The sequence below is a fragment of the Arachis stenosperma genome, chromosome 2 (genome assembly GCF_014773155.1).
Source record: "Arachis stenosperma cultivar V10309 chromosome 2, arast.V10309.gnm1.PFL2, whole genome shotgun sequence".
NCBI lineage: Eukaryota > Viridiplantae > Streptophyta > Magnoliopsida > Fabales > Fabaceae > Arachis > Arachis stenosperma.
In genome coordinates this window covers 87884614-87893004 of record NC_080378.1, presented here as the reverse complement: position 1 = coordinate 87893004, position 8391 = coordinate 87884614, and positions in this window count along the sequence as shown.

Below are 8391 nucleotides of genomic sequence, written 5' to 3'. Positions count from 1 at the left end.
AAATAACAAAATTCAAAGTTTTAATGACATCATACATAAACTAAAAAAATTCAACATATATATATATATATATATATATATATATATATATATAACCAATACTAAAATAAATATAAAAAGAACCGCGTTTTTTTGTTTTTAAAAAAATTAGTAATTAAATATTGACCCTCTAATTACTTTTTTTACATATTTTCTTTTTTTCTTTAATTTCAAATTCAAAGTAGTCGTGAGTGTGAGACATTTGGTCTGCTAGGATTTTTTTCCTTCTTTCAATCACCACAGCGGTGTAGCCATTCTCTCTTCCTCTCCCTCTGCAGTCTCTCTCGTTCGCTTCAGCCGTCGCCGCAACCCGCTTCAGCCGCCGCCACAATAAGCTTACGCCGCTGCGCAACCGCTTCTCCTGTCGTCGCGCAACATGTTTACCCGCTGCCACAACCCAACTTTCTATTAGGTGTCATTTTCTCCCATTCTCTTGTATATGATATATTTTATTGTTAATTGTCCCTTTATGTGTTTTAATCTGCGTTAATTGTTTTCATACTCTTTGTATAATTCAAATGTGCAGTTGTCCTTTAAACTTTTGATTTTGTTCTTCAAAGTCTCACTTATTTGTTTTTCTTAATATTATACAGTAATTTTTAATTCTCTTTGAAGTCATGTTGTTATGGCTTACGAATGAACTTGTGTCAATTTTATATGAGAAATAAAGTGTTCGACAGGTCTAGCATGCACACACAAGTGGTACTAAAGTTGCAAAGATAATTCTAAATTTTACTGACATTCACACAAGTGGTACTAAAGTTGCAAAGATAATTCTAAATTTTACTGACATTCAATTATATTTTTGTTTCTGAAGCAGTGTTTCTTTTTTGTTTTTGTCATATTAATTACATCACAACAATACTACATAATTCAATTGAAATATTCATTGATGTATATTTACTGGAACATGAACATGAAATCATTCTCAATTGTATTAATGTTGATCGCTGATTTTAGAGTTCCAATAATCTAGAAATAGCGGTGATCTCAAAATGAAAATAATAATAACAAATATATAAAATTGACTACATGTGTGTAATTTTGGTTTAGTTAATTAGATCAGTTACTGTTCGAGTGCAAACTGAATAGGTGTAATAGTATATAAAATCAAAGTACAACAATAAGACAATATTAATTAATTTTGAAGCTTAGAGCATAACAAGTAGTTAATAAACAAAATATGAAAAAATGTAGGAGAGGAAAGAGGCACAGAAAATCCAATGGCTGCTATGCATCTTTTAATTAAGGAGCTTCAGCCTCATCTGTTCTTGTTTTTTGAGGTAACTTTTATCTTGTATGCGAAAGATTGTCACAAGAAATTGCTTGTTGAGATTTGTAGCATCTGTATTTGTATTTTTTTCTTCTTTTTTATTATTTAGAATGAGGCCATCAAAGCCACCAAAATACTTACTTTTATTTAGCCTTTAGAAATATTATAGAAATAGCCTTTGGAGATCCTTGGTGCTGACTTTATCTTCTTCCAATCTCTCTTATATAGTATAATTTATTCAAGCAAAAAAAAAAAAAAACAAAAAACAAGAAATAAGGAGATTGACTTTAGTGAGAAATTCACTATGGCTTGGGAGTTGGGATAATGTTTACGTACATACTTTTATGTTGTTGAAAATATCTAATTATTAATTTTTTTAAAAATAAAATAGTTTGTCTCAACTTGTTAATATCTTTTAATATGTTCAACCTTGTTTTCCACACATAAAGAAGAGTCTTGCCCCACTAGCTGACCTCATTTAGCGGGATAAGACTCTTCTACCTATCTTCTTTCAAATTACTTAAGCAACTTATTTAAATAGTATTAGAAAATTGTTATTCGGATTAAAGGCGATCTGTTGTCAGTGTTGCTCTCTTGTATATTATGGATTCTCTTTTCTATGACAGGACAAGCTACCTGATGTTTCCTAGAAAAACACATTGGAAGATGGATATTGTAAGAGCTAATTGTTTTCTTATTTTTCAATTTTGCCTCTTTAATAAATTCAGTTGCACCAAAATGAATAAATAAGTAAACTACCTGATGTCTCCTGATATTTTTATCCGTTGTATCTAGAAATGTTTTTCTACTTCGTATGTTTCTGTTAGTAATAATGAAATTTAAAATTTTAAAGGTTCTATTGAAATTATACGTGTGTGATAACCGCAAATTTAGATATTATATTCTTGTCGAATCACAGAGAATTATATTTTACACACTGTTAAACTGTATCATGCTTGTTGGTTTTACATGTATTTGACAAATGCAAAAGCAACTTATCACATATAAGAAGCTAATTAAGCATTCTTGTATGTCTCGTCTACTAGTAAAGTAGTATATACTTATATTCAGATATGTTTTTGTTTTGAGATGTAGTGGATTTGTGTACCATCTACTTTTTGGTTAATTTCATTTTAATTGAGCTTGCCTTGTAGTTGTTTTTAACTTGATATTCTTTTTCTGCTCGATCATTTGACATGAATACTTTATGCCTTCCAGCCTCTAAAAAAATAATTAGTTTTCCAGCTCCTGCCATATTAACTGTTTTTATTTTGGGTCTTAAACAGGCACAGGTAAGACAGCTAGGAGAACATGAAAGCGTCCACCGTGATTTAAATGTTGCATTTGGGAAGTGGAAATTCAGTCCTTTGGATTTGCAAAATCTATTTCCAACTAATGAAGGTTCAGCCCATATTTGGCAAGGAGATAATAATTTGATCGTGCCTGTTCAAGTGCAACATTACAAGAATGAGCTGGTGAAGATTGGTTAACCTTTTTCTGTTTGGTACCGAAGATTGGTTATCTTAAAGAGTCTTTTCCTTTATATGATTTGTAACACCCTACCATATAGAGTCTTATGCTTAAGTCATAATTCAAGGATGGCAAGGCATTACGACCTCTAAAAATAAAAAAATTTAGTACATATAGTAGTGTGAATAATGAGTATAACTAGGAGCCTTTGAAGAAAAGGGGTAAAAGAAAATCGTAACTCGAAAGCGCAACACTCTGATCGAAAACGAAATGGATAAAGGAAACGAGTTAACGCGAGATTATATATATACAAAAGAGTATCAAAAACAGGAATATCAAAACTCAAAATCCAGTTGCGAAGATAACTGGTCCGAGCATAGAAATATATACATATGAATAAAATAAGAAACCCCAAGGAAACCCGAAGGGACACAAATACATAAAAACCTATTCTCCAAAATCTCCTATAAGAGGAGTCATCACAGTTTGTATTATTTAATGGAGATAAAAGTATCTAAGAGCAGACATAAAATCAAAACAGAGTCTCGAGAATAAAGGATCTTCGCTAATCCAGAAGTCTCCAGCATGCTTCAGCGAGAAGTCTCACATCCTGCATCTGAAAATCACAAAATCCACATGGGTGAGAACCGGAGGTTCTCAGTATGGTAACAGTTCCCACATATTTAACATGTAATATACTGGGAAAGCCGAAGGCAATCCTAGAACTTCCACCAGATAAATTCAAAGCTTATAAACAGGCTAAACCATAATTGGCAACTGACTAAAGATTCTTCAGTCTAACTAATACTTTCCTTTCCAATTCCTTCAGACCTCCCAACCACCAGCAGAAGTATAAAATGGCAAACACAATTATTTCAGACAAGAGATATACAAATAGGAAGTAGATATTGCATTTAGACAATTAGCAAGTAATATGCAGTCAATTAGGCAATTCCAAACAATTCACATAATATGCATATGATGAATGCTTGTCCCTAATGGCTGATGATATCATCTGTCGGTTATATAGCCAATCCGACAAGTCCTAGTAGTTAACCATTGGACTGTCCCTCTGTCGTGCATCCCCAACTCGAGTTATTCTCGATCATCATCATGATCATAATCATAATCATACAACACCCACACTGGTGTTTATCTACGGGGGTGAGCTCATCCGGGACTTTCACAGTGTCCGGCCACACTTACGACATAGGGTTAGCAGAGTCTCGAATCTCCACCTGGAGCACGTGGTGGCCAGCCACTGCTTTCTCCCAGGAAAACTCGTATCACAGATAGTGGAAGTGCAACATTTACATTTCATTCAATACGCATATATGCAATTATACTTAGCCATAATCAATAATGGCTCCACCATAACTCAGCAATAAACTCAGCCATCCAGCTCATGGTTTAATCCAAAACCAACCAATTCATTAACAATTTAGCCCATCGGCTCATGGCACATACAGCACTTCCACCGCCATCCTCGTATCTCATATAATCATCTTTGATCCTCATTGATCATTCATTTTTCCCTTGCTTCACTCGCAATTTACCACGATTCCTAGCCCTCTTTCCATTGCTAGGCATATCATAATGATTTAAGACATAAGGGGTGAGATCGGAGGCTTAGAAGTATGAAATTTGGCTTTTAAAACTCAAAAATCAACTTTGAGATGAAAACAGGGCCACGTGTACGCGTCCTCCACGCGCACGCGTGGATGGTTACAAAGTTCATCGACACATATACGTTGCCCACGCGCACGACACGCCTACGCGTGGGTGCGTTTGTGCCCCAAGCACAAAACTGGCACAATTTTGGCACAACTCTCGGAAAAATGGCTGAGCATTTGGTGCAGCGCATCGACGTGCACGCGTGGATGGTGCCTTTTTGAAAAAATGACGCGCACACGTCAGGCACGCCTACGCGTGGGTGGGTATTCTGCTAAAATTTTTTCTAAGTTAAAAGCTGCAGAATTCACATATTAAACCCCCAATCTTCCAACGGACATAACTTCTTCATTTCAAAACATTTTTCACCTGTTCTTCGAACGGCATGAACATCCCGGATCCAATTTCATTTCTAAACGAATTTGGCACAAAATAGGAATCCGGAGTCCAATTTATGTCCCATCAAAGTATGTCCAAAAATTATGTTTTCATACAAAACCACAAAGTGCCATTTTCAAAACAGGCCATTTGAAACCCTTTTCAAAATCAACCAAAATATGCCAATTTCATATCTTTTTGAAATCAATCAAAATATACCAAAATCAACATCAAGCCTCCTCAACTCACACATTAACACTTTACCACAATTCACAAAACCACCATCCAACCATTTTAACACTTCTCAACCAAATGGCTAAAGGACAAACACATTAACATGTCATACATCATTCCTTATTCCAATTTCCAATAATACCATTTCCAATCAACCATCATTATACATAATCAATATCATGCTCACCATCAACATGGTTCCACCTATAATTCAACCTCAATCATTCATTAAGCATATATCACAACATGCATTTTTTCATATATCACACTATCAAGGCATCAATATTCATAATCACATATATGACCACATCATATATCTCAATCATTCAATGACATCAACAATTAAATTCCTATCTTAGGGCCTCTAGCCTAAGTTTTCACACCACATCACATATTAGATACAGGAAACTGAGACCATACCTTAGCCGATTTCCCAAGCTCGACCGGAGCACTTCCAAACCACTTGTCTACAAGCTCTCAAGGTCTCAACACCTCCAAGAATAGATTTTTGCACACCAAGCCCTTTCTCAAGCTTTCCAAAAATCTCAATCAAACTCCAATATTCACAAACACACTACCTAAGCTGTAACAACCCCGGTTTTCGAGTACGTGAGATCTTTTCTGAAAGTACGGATTTTTCCAGAAGATCAGTAAAGGGAACACCTTTGATGTATCATCAATCATCTTAATCCTCATTGTCATTATGTCATCTTTAAGCTAGAAATTTTTTTGGGGCAAGCTCAACAATGTAATCGCGAAAACCTATTATTTGAACCGTATCGGTTAGGGGTTTTGATTCTGGTTTTCGTAAATAGTCTTAGTTTGATTAACCAGACTCGATTCATGAGTGAAGAGAGATAATAGTGTAATATCATCATTATATGAGTATTATAAGCTTCTTGAATGATATTATAAGGTTACCTGGTCAGTTTTAGTTAAAAACAGGAAACCGATTTAACTGGGTTCACAGTTTACTAGTGCAGCTTAACACCAGCACTCTCTGATGACTTTAGCAATGCTAAGGCCTCATCATACATGTTTTATTCTCATAATAAATATGTTACTAGTGTCATTTATGCTAGTAGCTCAGAAAAGAATTTTTAGAGATATTTTTACAAGTGTTCCAATATATCTAGTTTTAGTAGTTATACACCTGAGATATTTTAATATTATTTTAACCCACCTCCAAGCCAACCAATCATAACTCTCCTTAAACCCTCAAAGCACTCCAAGGCTGGTCATTTACTCCCTTTGGCCGAAAATGAGAAGAGAGGAAAGACAGAAACTTTCATGACACTTTAATCTTCAAAGCTTGATTTCTGCTGAACTAAAACTCAAATCAAAATTCCAATTCGACCAAAAATGATCCTCTCTTCTTTCTTTATATGATCATATGACTCATCAAGGCTGGAATCAAGGTGAGTTGGCTACACCATCTCTCTTTTGCCTCGATTTCAAGGAAACATGCTTAAACATGTGTTTTCTTGATGTTCTTCCTTAGGAATGATGCTTAACTTAACTTGGGGGCCAAGAAATGTTAATTTCTAGTAACTATAATGTGAGAAATCCCTTTCTAATATGCTGAGTGAGATTTGGTCAGTTGAGGGTTTGTGGATTTAAAGTTGTTCTTGATGTGATTTAGGAGGAAAAAGTGCTTAAGTTCCACCTGAAAGTATAACCGAATTTGGAGCAGCAAAACCAGGTAGGGTTTGATGAAATTAATCTTGATTGATTGTGTTTGAGTTGTGTGATTATGATATGGTTTGGCTGTGCTTGAAATTGATGGTTTATATGAGTGATTCTTGTTGAAATTTTGGTGAAAATTTGATGAAATTTGTTGATATTCAACTTTGAACTTATGTTCTTCATGGCTGCTGGAAAAACGAAACCTTAGGCCCTAAATTGGGGTTCAATTTGTGTTAAAATCATGTAGAAAAGATGGGGTTTTAGTGGCTGGGAATTTATTATGAATTATGATAAAAATTGGTTGCTTAAAAGACTGAAAAACGGATAAAAACAAAGAAAGAATATGAAGAATTTACAAAGAACACGAAGAACACTTTAAGTGTGATGAAGAACAATGAAGAACATGCTTTAGATCTTAAAAAGGGCAAAGAAGTAAAATTTTTGGTGTTTAAATGGTTATTTAGTAATTTCTGAAAGTTATGGTGGTTAAAGTAAAAATATTAAAAGTTACAGGTGGTAAAAAATGAATTTTAGAGGTTAAAAGTTAAAGTAGGGTAATTTTCAAAAATTTAGTGATAAAATAATAAATAATAATAAAATATTAAATAATAATATTTAATTAAAAATAATATTTTAATAAAATAATAAAATAATACGAAAAAGGCAGTTTTCTGTAAAAGTTTTAGAAAGACAACTTTAAACTCAGAATCTCATAATTACCTTCATAAAATACTTAGGGAGTGGTAATAACATTATAGTGAGGCAAAGATAAAGGAAAAATAAAAAGTTAAAGAAAAGAGAATAACCAAAGAAAATTCTGTAAAATTTTAATGACAGAAAAATAAACAGAGATTAGTGAACGAACTAGGGCAACATAGTTAGTCCTTGAGTTGCGACTAGGGTTAGGTATTATATGAAAAGTTAAACTGTTTCAGTATAGACTTAATGAACCTATACTTGGGACAGGCTAACTATTCATACCGAAATTTATATAAGCTTTAAATACAAACGTTAAGCAAAAAAATCAAAGGAGAGTAGAAAAACACAGAGAACAAAGTAATCAGAGTAGAGTAAATATATAAAGAGAAGAAGAGTAATATAGATATAGAGAAAAGAGTAATCAGAGAAAAGTAAAGAGATACAGAGAACAGAATAACCAGAACAGAGTAAAGAGATACAGAGAAAGGAAAAAGCAGAACAAAGTAAAGAGATATAAAGATATATATATATATATATATATATATATATATATATATATATATATATATATATATATATATATATATATATTAGTTGCTTGATGTAACCCAGAGCTATATATATATATATATTAGTTACTTAATACAACCCAGAGCTTCTGTAGGAAAAATATATATATATATATATATATATATATATATATATATATATATATATATATATATATATTAGTTGCTTGATGTAACCCAGAGCTATATATATATATATATATATATATATATATATATATAGCTCTGGGTTACATCAAGCAACTAATATATATATATATATATATATATATATATATATATATATATATATATATATATATTAGTTACTTAATGCAATCCAGAGCTTCTGTAGGGAAACTAATATATATATATATATATATATATATATAT